A 12,803-nucleotide genomic window follows, 5' to 3' on the forward strand; every position below is an offset into this window, starting at 1 on the left:
GACCTACAGTTAATGGTAAAGATGAGGTCACAGTGAAAAGTGTAGGAAGGACAGAAAAGTGATTGGAAACCATATCCCTGGTGAAATTAGCCACAAACAAGAGGGACACCACAAGCTTGGAGGTTTGAGAGGATTAGAGCCCACACTAGGCACCACAGACCTGCATGGGGAAGATGAGTCTCCATTACATTTCGCTTTGAGAACTAGAGGTCTTAACTTTAGGAGCTTTTAAAATGAGCAACACTATACTTTTGGTACATTAAAAATCAGTGGACTTAACTCTATGGGAGCTGGAGGGCAATAGGAAACAGAGTCTCCACCCACACAGTCCCCACTATGGAGTCTGCATAATAACTCAGCACAAGATCGAGCTCAGAAATAGCAGTTTGAAAAACACCAAATACCTTAGGTGTTTGTAATCTCACAATGTGCACTGGATTGGCAGGGATCTTCAGGAGACTACTCTAAGAACAAAAGCAGTTGTAGGCACCAGTTCTCCCTTTCCCCAGCTTAGATAGGACACTTAGGTGTAGAGTGTTAGCATTGGTTCCCATATCTGACTAGCAACTCAGGCCCTACCCCTGCAGATCCCCTCATCAAACCTACCCACTTGGCATGCACCCCTCCAAGGGTGGCCCTTGCCTTGACACACCATGCAAGAAAGGGACCAGTATCACTCCAAAGTGACTCCTTCCCTGGGGTAGGGGGACATAATCCCATATACCAGCATGTCCACAGTTCCAGCAGATGAACCTTTTAGCTGGCAGCACAAAAAGAATGCCCTGCTGATCAGTGTGATTGCAGCCCTGGCTGATGGACTAGGGGGGCAGGCATCTGGTACATCAGGTGGCCACACAGAGAAACTCTGCTGTTCAACATGCCCACAGCTGTGGCAGAGAGACTAAGTGCAGACAAGTTAACCCAACTGTTGACCTCACCTCCCTGTGAGTCTGTGGTAGCCTTAGACTCCCCACAGCATAGGGCTCAAACCCTGCTAAGTGTGCCCAGGGCAGGCAAAGTGGGTTACTGCAGCTGACAAGGCTGAAGGCAAACACAACCCAGCAACAACAGTAGGGTGTACACAGCTCACACAGAAGACACCCTGGAGCACCTCATTCTGGCCACTTCTTTGAAGGTCAGGACATATAGCTGACCTCCCTATTACATAGAGACAAACAGAGAGACAAAATGAGACAGAGGAACATGCACCATAGGAAAAAATTGAGCAAAAGAGCTAAATGAATCAGAGATACATGATATGCCTGATAAAGTATTTAAAGTAATGTCCGTAAAATGGACTTGAGAAAAGAGGGGAGGACCTCAGTGAGAACTATGAAGAAATATAAAAAAGAACCAATCAGAGATGAAGAACTCAATAATTGAAATAAAAATACACTAGAGGGAATCAATAACAGATTAGAGGAGGCAGAACAGGGCAATGATCTGGAAGAAAGGGTAATGGAAAGTAACCAAGCTAAGAGAAAAAGACTGAAGAATAATTAATAAATAAGAATAAATTAAGGAATCTCAGTGACATCATCGAGCATAACAACATTCACATTATAGGGAGCCCAGAAGGAGAAGAAAGAGAAAGAAGGGGTAGAAAAATTCCAGATCCAGAAAGCAGAGAGAGTCCCTAACTAACCCAAGGATGTCCACACCAAGACATGTGACAATTAAAATGGCAAAAAGTAATGATAAAGAGAGAAATTTTAAGACAGAGAAAGAAAAAGTTATATACAAGGGAAACTCCATAAGGCGATCACCTGATTTCTTAGCAGCAGCTTTGGATGCCCAAAGGGACTGGTGTGATGTATTCAAAGTGTTGAAAGGAAAAACTGTGCAACCAGGAATGCTCTACACAGCAAAGTTATCATTCAGAATAGGAGAGTTTCCCAGACAAACAAAAGCTAGAGGAGTTCACCACCAGTAAGGCAGCCTTATAAGAAGTGTTAAAGGGAATTGAGTGGAAAGAAAAGTCTAGGACTAAAAGATAATTGGGTGATGGCATTACAGAAGGCATGTGATGTGATAAGCACTGGGTGTTATACGCAACTGATAAATTATTGAACACTATATCTGAAACTAATGATGTACTATGGGTTGGCTAATTGAATGTAAATAAAAAAAATTTTCTTCTTTTGCTGTTCACCTCCTTGCATGCTTTCCATTACCCTCTCTTCCAGATAGCTGATATGTTCTTCTGCACCCTCTAGTGTAGTATTGATTCCCTCTAGTGTAGTATTGATTCCCTCTAGTGTAGTATTGATTCCCTCTAGTGTAGTATTGATTCCCTCTAGTGTAGTATTGATTCCCTCTAGTGTAGTATTGATTCCCTCTAGTGTAGTATTGATTCCCTCTAGTGTAGTATTGATTCCCTCTAGTGTAGTATTGATTCCCTCTAGTGTAGTATTGATTCCCTCTAGTGTAGTATTGATTCCCTCTAGTGTAGTATTGATTCCCTCTAGTGTAGTATTGATTCCCTCTAGTGTAGTATTGATTCCCTCTAGTGTAGTATTGATTCCCTCTAGTGTAGTATTGATTCCCTCTAGTGTAGTATTGATTCCCTCTAGTGTAGTATTGATTCCCTCTAGTGTAGTATTGATTCCCTCTAGTGTAGTATTGATTCCCTCTAGTGTAGTATTGATTCCCTCTAGTGTAGTATTGATTCCCTCTAGTGTAGTATTGATTCCCTCTAGTGTAGTATTGATTCCCTCTAGTGTAGTATTGATTCCCTCTAGTGTAGTATTGATTCCCTCTAGTGTAGTATTGATTCCCTCTAGTGTAGTATTGATTCCCTCTAGTGTAGTATTGATTCCCTCTAGTGTAGTATTGATTCCCTCTAGTGTAGTATTGATTCCCTCTAGTGTAGTATTGATTCCCTCTAGTGTAGTATTGATTCCCTCTAGTGTAGTATTGATTCCCTCTAGTGTAGTATTGATTCCCTCTAGTGTAGTATTGATTCCCTCTAGTGTAGTATTGATTCCCTCTAGTGTAGTATTGATTCCCTCCAGTGTAGTATTGATTCCCTCTAGTGTAGTATTGATTCCCTCTAGTGTATTTTTTATCTTAGTTGTTATATTCTTCAACCCTGGTTATTTTTAACATTTGCTACAGCTTTATTGAAGGCCTGAGTTCTTCCACTCTTTTCTCCAGCCCGGTGAGTATCTTTATGATCATTACTTTAAATCATTTTTATCAGGCATATTTTTTATCTGTTTCATTTAGTTATTTTTCTGATTTTTTTCTTGTTATTTCTTTTGAAGCATAGTCTCTGTCTTTCCATTTTGCTTGAAGTTTTGTATTTGTTTCTATGGATCAGGCAAAAAAGCTACTTTTTAAAAATGTTTTTTTATTATATTATGTTAGTCACCATACAGTACATCCCTGGTTTCTGATGTAAAGTTCGATGATTCATTAGTTGCGTATAACACCCAGTGCACCATGCAATACGTGCCCTCCTTACTACCCATCACCGGGCTATCCCATTCCCCCACCCCCCTCCCCTCTGAAGTCTTCAGTTTGTTTCTCAGAGTCCATAGTCTCTCATGTTTCATTCCCCCTTCTGATTACCCCCCTTTTCTTTATCCCTTTCTTCCCCTACCGATCCTCCTAGTTCTTATGTTCCATAGATGAGAGAAATCATATGATAATTGTCTTTCTCTGCTTGACTTATTTCACTTAGCATTATCTCCTCCAGTGCCGTCCATGTTGCAGCAAATGTTGAGAATTCGTTCTTTCTGATAGCTGAGTAATATTCCATTGTATATATGGACCACAACTTCTTAATCCAGTCATCTGTTGAAGGGCATCTCGGCTCCTTCCACAATTTAGCTATTGTGGACAATGCTGCTATGAACATTGGGGTGCACATGGCCCTTCTCTTCACTACGTCTGTATCTTTGGGGTAAATACCCAGTAGTGCAATGGCTGAGTCATAGGGTAGCTCAATTTTTAACTTTTTAAGGGACCTCCACAGCCAAGGAAACAGTTAAAAAAGCTACTTCTCTTAAAAGTGAAGGAATGGTCTTGTGTATGGTGTCCCCTATGCAGACTGTGTGTGCTTTGAGACTTTAGTGGGCTGGCAGGAACTATGGCTGTGTATGCTAGTTATTCTTTTAAACCATGGCTTTGAAAGAGAAAGGGAAAAAACAGAACAAGAAAGAAAAGAAGAAAAATAGAAAAAAATAAAACAAGTAAAATATATAAAATGAGAAAATTTAAAAAAGAAAAAGCAGAAACTGTGGCTTGTTTCTTTTGTCTCATCATCACAGGGTGGCTGGTGTGGGCTTGTGGACCCTGGGCTCACTGAAGTGACAAACTCACTGTAAGCTGGACCCTGCTTTGGTCTGGGATTTTAAGGTGGAAGAGAGCTGGGTTTGCTGAAGTTGCAAGCTCACTAAGATAACCAGACTTGCCTGTAATAGTGCCCAGACTGCTCCAGTCTAGGCTTTTAAGGTGAAGTGGGGATATAAACTGTGTCATTCTCTAGTCTCTCTCACCTGGAGAACTTTCCTACAGCTTCTCTACCACTTGGCAGAGTTCTAGTGATGTCTCTTTTATATACTCGATGCTCTTTTAAATGTGGCCTTTTTTCTGTGCCCAAGGACAGAGCAATCTGTTCCTAGTTCTTCCGTACTCTCTCTCCCCAATGCCGTTGCAGCATTGGGGATGGGGGTTCGTTTCCTTAATGTGTCCCCGTGTCTCTTGCCATCTGTCTTTGGTAGTAATTGTTCTAATAGGTATAATTTGGTGTGTTCTGTGGAGGAGGTGAATTCAGAGTTTTCTTATGTTGCCATCTTTTTTTTTAAAAGATTTTATTTATTTATTTGACAGAGAGAGACAGCCAGCGAGAGAGGGAACACAAGCAGGGGGAGTGGGAGAGGAAGAAGCAGGCTCCCAGCGGAGTAGCCTGATGTGGGGCTCGATCCCAGAACGCTGGGATCACGCCCTGAGCCAAAGGCAGTCACTTAACGACTATGCCACGCAGGTGCCCCGCTTATGTTGCCATCTTGAAAGAGAACCTCAAAATAGTTTCTGCAGTGGGTATGGAGAATGTCTTGACTAAATATTTAAAAGACAAATACTTCTGAGGATTTAGAAAGACCCAAAAGGGAATATGAATAGTTAGGTAGGAACAAATTAATTGCTACCTTCTGGTGATTCCACATTCATTAATTCATCTTTGTAACACTGTGAGGGTCACAGAGTTTTGAGTTGTAAGAGTGAAGTTCGGATCTGGGTTCCAACATTTACAACCACTGGCAAATTACTCAGTCTCTCTGTAGTAGAAGCATATTGGATTATTTGCCTAGCACCTAACCACAAGATTAAAATAGAAGCTCCTTATATATTTGATATTATCCAGTTTCCTTACCATAGTTCACTAGATCAATAGATGCTATCCTGGGCCCATGAATTTGTTTTTCTTCTTTCAGATATTTGCGGTAGGTCAGCCTTTCTCTTGGTGGCTGGACTACAACATGTATGCTCAGGAGCTATAGGCAGCCGTGTTTCTTGCTATATGGAGACATAAAAGGTACACATTTGTTGCGAACTAGGCCCGGAGAGAGTAACATAGATGATGGGTAGACTAGAGACCTGCTTCTAGTTCATTCCCAATGCCCATCTACATTTCTGCCAAGAGATAAATCTAGATGGTTCTGTAAATGCATTTATACCCCCATTTGGACAGCATAGCTGAAAGCTGGCTTAGCACAACAGTAGTGCATGCCCATATCAGCCACTGAACTCTGAGTCTCTCCCTCTTTTTTTTTTTTTTTAAAGATTTTATTTATTTATGTGACAGAGAGACAGCCAGCGAGAGAGGGAACACAGCAGGGGAGTGGGAGAGGAAGAAGCAGGCTCCCAGAAGAGGAGCCTGATGTGGGACTCGATCCCGGAACGCCGGGATCACGCCCTGAGCTGAAAGGCAGACGCTTAACGACTGCGCTACCCAGGCGCCCCATGAGTCTCTCCCTTTCTAACAAGGCCATTTCTGTGACCCAAATCTTCCAAAGTTACACAGTCACATAGATCATTCCTGACCTTGGCCCTATGACTTTGTAGAGCATGATGGGAGCAGGCCTCCTCAGTATTGGAACTTTAGCCTTGGTGTATGCAGATCAGATATACCCTACTTAACTAATGGGATGTTAAGATCCAGAGTGATTACTCCCTCTCCACTACTTCTAACGTTTCCTTTGGTTATCTTTATTTTATAATTCCATTGTATGGTACTAGTGGTTTGTATTCACATCTCCTTTGCAGGACAATTTCTTTCTTTGAGATAAGGGAATCTATTATAAGTCCTTTTATGTTCAAGTTGGGTTTCTGTCACTAGTCAAAGAGTCACAGCCACATTAACTAAAGCGTCTCTAAGCCACAGTGATCTCTTTTAAAAAGTGGGGCACATACCAAGTGAGACAATAAATATGAAACTATTAGTACATAAAACATATTCTATAAATTTAAGCCAAATATTTCTTGAGGGATCAAGATAATAAAGATATGCAAATGATTAAAGGATCTTGGAAATAAGTTACTTTCTCTTATGCAATTTGATTTAGTGATGGGCCAGTTTCAGTATTCTATAAAGATTTGCAAAATTCACTGCACTCTTTAATTCTGTTATATTTGACCTTTTGCTTTCTCTCTCTCATTTATCCTACCTTCTTACTCTTTTCTATTAATTTTCATTCCCAACTCATTTCCTGTCATCTATTTATTACTGCATCTTTTTGAAAATATCTGTTCATTTTACTAATCCTCAAATCTCCTTATTTTTCTTTTAACTTTACAGGCTTTGTACAGTTAGAATGCTTTTGGCTACTAGCAACCCCTCTGGCCCCAACCTGGACTCTGACTAAAACAACACAAAACTTTATTATTCCACAAAAGGTGAAGTCTGCAGGTATGATGAGTCTATATTGGATAAGTTAGACTCTAAACAAGATGCCAGGGGCCCACGTTCTTTCTGTCTGGCCTCTCTGCCCTCTTCAGCCTGTTGGATTTTGTCCTGAAGCTGTCATCCCTTATGATCAGAGGTTGCTCCTTGCTATTCTGGTTGCCATATCACAAAACAACATCTAGACAAAAAGACTCCTTTTCTTCATTTGTGTCTTTTCATAATCAACAAATGCTTTCCTAGAAGCCCCCAGAGACTTTTTCTCATGTCCCAGAAGCAAGCATTGCACAGCAGAGCAATTCAGAAACCAACTGTCAGCAAGGGGGCTAGGATTAGTGGTACTGGCTTCAGAAGCAAAATGCATAATTTTACATTCATGGAAAGCTTTGCCTGTCCATACTGAGATTCCTTTGGGAATGTAGAGGACAAGGCAGAAAGAAAGAGATGTACAGAACTTTTAATCATCGCAAAGCTATGATGCCGCCCTGTACAAAGCAGTATATTCTCTTGGCCCTTCAGTGTTCTTACATGATTGTGTGAGTCTTTTGGGTCATGTGTAAATTCTGGCTCTCTCAATTACTGCTTTATGATATGGGTAATTAACTCAGTTTCCTTATTCAGAAATAGGGATAATAATAGCACCACATTCACAGCATTGTTTTGAATATTATGGGAGTTAATATAAGAAAACCATTTAGAATCATTCCTGACTATAGGAAGTAATCAATACATTGTATATACACATTTATCCATCAATTCATATTTATATAAATTGAACTGAATGGAAGAGGAATCAGGATGTTGTCAAGGTAAAGTGTCATTACATTTGTGCTGAATCCTCATAGCAAGGATGCAGCTATGAGTCCACCATTCCCAGCAATGGGGAATTCTGAGTGCCTCAGTCTTGAGAGGCCATGGTTCTAGGCAGCCCAACCGCAGCAACTCTGGAAAGTAACACTGTCACTCTCTATGGATAAAACAGAGGATCACACAGCAAAGCTAACGCCATGGGATGAATTGCCTAAAGCTTCTACCTCTAAGGCTTCCAGCTTCAGGGAAAAATCAGCCTCAGGTCAATGAGGTATTCATGAGTAAGCCCAGAACACCTGAACTGAGACTGTGCTAGGGTGACCATGAGGTGCCATCAGCTTATGACACATGGCCCAGGACTGGAAAACTTGACAGAGTCAGAATGCCATGGTTTGGAGCAAAGGAAGCTTGAATATTCTTAGGAAGCTTTAAATCATAATTAAGAGTACGAAGGAAGAGATGTCAGAGTATAATAGACTTAATTGTCAAAAGTCAAAATTTAGATAATTATACTGTGATTAATTAGGAAAGGCAAAGCTCCAAGAAGTAAATGGGTAAGATTCTGAGTGAACACTCTCAGCAAAGATAGGGACAAGAGTGAGAGGAAACCCAGTTTGCTACTCCTAAAATAGCTCCATTTTAGTCCCTAATAGGGGCACATCTTTTTTTTCTTCAAACCAGTTTCCTTATTGTTATTATTTTTTGAGATACAATCAACATTTTGCATTCTTACTTGCATTTAGGTGCAGTCATAGGATGGAATTCTGGCCAATGGAACATTGATGGAAGTAATGTACATCACTTCTACGAGAGGCCTATAGAAACTTCATTTCAAGATCAATCCCCCTTCCCTTTCTGGCTGGTTGAATGGAGACAAGCTTTTCCAGAGAGGCAGCAGGTGAAGACAGCAGGTCCTCAAGAAGAAGTCTACTAGAGAGCACCCTCCGTCCCTCCCCATTCCCTGCCTTCCTCCCACACACAGAACACCAAATTGAACTGTCAGGTGAGCAAGAAATAATTGTGTTGTTTCTACTTTATGTCATTTCATTGTGTTAAGTCATAAAGATTTCAAGCTTTATCTAATATGGCAGCTAGCAAACATCTCAGTAAATATGCCCAAGCCTTTGTGGGGCTGGGGAAACAGATGACATATCTAACTATGATACCAACTGTTTGTGTGTTTTCTTTCCTTATTTAATCTATCTTTTCTATGCATATCTTTTATTTTTGGGGAGCCCCAAAGAGTGAAACTCCTAGGGTTAAAAATAGAGGCTGATTGGCTGGGTTGGGACACAAACATTTTGTTTGGCCTGTATAGTAATTAAATATTCTCTGGATTCATTGTCAACACACACATACATTTTCATGTCTGGCATCTCTGAAAAAAGTGAAAATTCCATAACACTGTAGATTACAACTATTGGCCTGGCCAAGAGAAGGCCTTCTGTCAATGGAGCATGAGGTCTCCATTTGCCACCATCCCCAACCCTCGTAACTGTGTCATGGCCAGCCCACATCCCCCATGTATGTTTTCTGCCAGGATTCTGGAGCCCTTTTCTTTGAAAGGAGTACTTACTGCTTTCTGAGAGGTGTTCTTTTGTTTCTCTAAGTGTTTTCTCCCAATGACACTTCAAATGCCCTTCTCAGCTCTACAGGGCAGGATGCGGTTTTCCTCCCTTTGTGCATCTGCAGTACTAATGGCCATAGAATCAGCACTTAATGTGGAATCTGAAAGTTGCCAAGTCTTTCCCCTGATTTTCCACTTGGGGGGCTTTATCATCTTTCCAAAATAACTATAATGGACCTTTCCTGCTGCATTTCTTTCAAACCCATTTGAAACCCTTGTTCAGATACTGCACATGCAAGGCAATGAGCATCAAGATGATGGAGCCACCAAGAACTGTGACCCTTCCTCTTGCCCTGGGATGTGGAACCATTAATTACTGCAGACTATGCCCCATTGCACTGATGCTGGGAACAACATAATGAAGTCCTGTGGAGACACTCAGAGAGAATACCCTATCATTAGCTCTTCACACAGACAGATAAGGCTGGGAAAGTGCAAACTGGAGCTTGGATAAAGCACTCCTTTAAGGATATCTAGGGAGATGAGAAGTGTTCCTTTAAAAGAAGGCTTGTCTTAAAAAGAGTCTCTTGCAATGATTAAATGTAGTATTATATGAGTAACATGCTTTAAAGCAACAACTCATGGAGACAGCCTGATATCCTTTATGGCCAAAGCAATCTGAGGAAATGGTTTAAATTCTTCATTTATTATCATTTTTGTGTAATTTTTAGAGAATTGCAATCACAAGGTCCCATTTTCTCATAGCTCTCTCTTGGTGACCTTACCCAAATCGAAGTTTCTAAATCTGAATCTAAATGAATGGATCAGACCTGTATTAAGCCAGGGCCAGAAAGAGAAATGGGCACTCTGTAATGGAAGTAATTTCAAATTCCCGCAAGCTCTGCTTGATTTTCCCCTTTTCCATCCAGCATGCTAACCTCCATCTGGCTACATCTGCCCTTAAAATAACCCCTTTTCTTCTCAGGCCAGAGTTGTGCTCTCAGCATTTTGGGACTGAACCACTCCTGTGTCACCCTCCTGACTCATGTGCTTTTCTATGAGTAATATCATAATTCACAGGGTTCCCCCCCCCTTTTCCTTTCAGAATAACTGGGTAATTCAAGTTTCATTTTCCCTCTCTGGGTATTTAAAGGCCAGCCCTTCAGACCAATTTCAGTCATCTATTACTGGTGAGTCAATTTCTTGAGTGGCCTATTTGCAGAGCTGGTTCTGTCAGCTTGAGCTCTTCCCCCAGCCAGGCCCCTACATTGCATGTGGAATTTGTTCAGGCAAAGTAATTCTTAGGGCATATAATGAATATTGTGGAGTCAGTCTCGCTAACTTGTCAGGCTATTTCCAGTAGCAGTCAGGCACTGATTGGGGCTTCTAGAGTCTATAATATTATGGACTTGGTAAATCTCAAGTATTAACCAAACTACTTCTGACATATTCCAACACATGACTTCCTGTCTTTCTAAATTTGTGCAGAAATAGAACAGAATATGGCAACAGGAAGAGGTTAGATGGTTCTCGGATAGCTCAGGAATTGCATGATATATTTTCTCCTGCTGGATAGGATAGGTGAGAGGACTAGGGAGAGGAAGCAACTCTGCTAACATGTCTTACGCCATTTTGGTAATAAGCAAATGTGGGATTTGGATCCAAGCTAATGTGTGTGTGTGTATATATATATATATATATTGGTGCACATTTGTTCCTATTTTCATGCATGTTTTATGGAATCTCAGTATTTTGTAATCACAGCTCATATGCATAATCATGACATGAAACCTTCTGTGATTGACAATGAGTGAAATCCTGCTATGGCAAGTGAATCTGATATTCCATCCACTGTTTAGTATAGGGTCACCTACAAAATCCTATTTGTCTGTGAAATGTAAAATTTGGATTTGTATATACCTTGTTCTGAGTCTGGAAAGAGATGGTATTTCCTCACTTTATGCATGTTTCTCAGTGTTTGTCTTTCCTGATCTGACTCTCTGATTATTAGTAAAATTGAAGTATTTGAAAATGATTGCTGGAAGGTTTTCAGTTTTTAAAAGGAATTGTCTAAGAAAGAAAAGAAAGGCTTTGGAGTGATAGGATAATCAAAGAGAATAAAACCCACAATTTTCTGGTTTCTTTAAATAATATGAACATCAGTGGTCACGGAGGTAGCCACAGAGTTGAAACAGCAGGTACAAGAGATTTTCCTTCTCTTCTTGGAACATTTACATATTTGGTAACTATTTTTTAAATCAATAATGGGGCCATGTAATATGATGATTTGAATATTGACTGAGTATCTGTCTTTGGTACAAAAATTTTATGTGTAATGGCACAGAAATTTAATTCAGATCTCAGAAAAAATATATTCTTATTTTGAATGTTACTCAATACCTTAGTGAGAATATTAATCTTATTGACTGATTAATATCAGTTAACGAGAGAGCTTTAATGAGCACCTCTGTGTATTTTGTGTGTGTGTGTGTGTATGTGTTGGTCTCCTAGACTCAGTCCCTTTATTTTCACTGTTTTCCTTAGAATGGTAAGAATTTCAGGCTGGGTAGGAGAGGAGGCTTATACCAGGGATAAAATAGAAAACCAAATGAGAGAAAGAAGGTTCTGAAAACTCATAAGCATGCTTCTGTTCAGCTGGTGAGAGATAAAAATCAGCCATTAGGTAACACTTTTCAGTTATTAATCCAGAGTTTAGCAATACATGTTACTTCAGCTGAGGTTAATAATAATCATAACAACAGTAATGGTAAATATCACTTATTAAATCCTCACCACATGCCAGACATGCTAACCATGCCCTCTGGACTATCTTCTTTAGCCCTTACAACATCCATATGAGGCGAGTACCATTATCTTATTGTGTAAGGAAACAGCTTTAGAGAGATTATTCCATCTCACTGATTCTGAAGCAAACATTATTTTACATTTTATTTTCTCAGCCATCATGCTGCATCTTCAAATTGATGGAATTTTACAACTGCTCTAGCCAGCTAGCAGTCATGACAGTTGTCATTGTCTGTTTGGTCATAAGCATCAATGCCAGGATGAAAACTTGCAGAATGTGTGCCAAGTGTATAGAAGAAAATCCCAGAGGCAGCAGTGGGATTTTAACCTCCATGAAGCAAATAGTTGTGGAGATGGTGAGCGAGGAGGTACCTCAGACTGAGCATCATTCCTAACGCTGGAGTTAACATAGCCTCGCGCTGCGGAAAGGTAAAGCCTGTGCCTCTTATTCTCTGTGAATTTTCTGACAAAATGCTGCACTGTCCACACTCTCAGTAGACTGACGGTCACTGGGTGATACAGTGTGGAAAACATGGACATTCACGACCCTGACATTCAGAAGAGTCAGATTCTACATGTGAACAAGTTTTAGAAATACTTTAGCCAATTTCTTTTATACAACATATACACAGAAGTGATCCATGACAAAAATCTATGGCTAATTAAATTTAAATGAGCTCTTTCATAGATAAAAAGCATTATGTCATAGTCTAC

At 40.3% G+C, this 12,803-nt stretch overlaps 1 long non-coding RNA gene across 1 annotated transcript in view; it reads left to right on the forward strand.

Moving 5' to 3' along the window:
• The window catches only part of LOC117803093, a 179,240-nt gene extending 166,696 nt beyond the window's left edge, over positions 1-12,544 (forward strand). Inside the window, exons 3-4 of the long non-coding RNA XR_004626734.1 lie at positions 8,461-8,720; positions 12,245-12,544. This is a non-coding gene — a long non-coding RNA (uncharacterized LOC117803093). The remainder of the gene's footprint in view (positions 1-8,460; positions 8,721-12,244) is intronic.
• The last annotated feature ends 259 nt before the right edge of the window (positions 12,545-12,803 follow it).

Source organism: Ailuropoda melanoleuca, chromosome 7 (genome assembly GCF_002007445.2).
Source record: "Ailuropoda melanoleuca isolate Jingjing chromosome 7, ASM200744v2, whole genome shotgun sequence".
Taxonomy (NCBI): domain Eukaryota; kingdom Metazoa; phylum Chordata; class Mammalia; order Carnivora; family Ursidae; genus Ailuropoda; species Ailuropoda melanoleuca.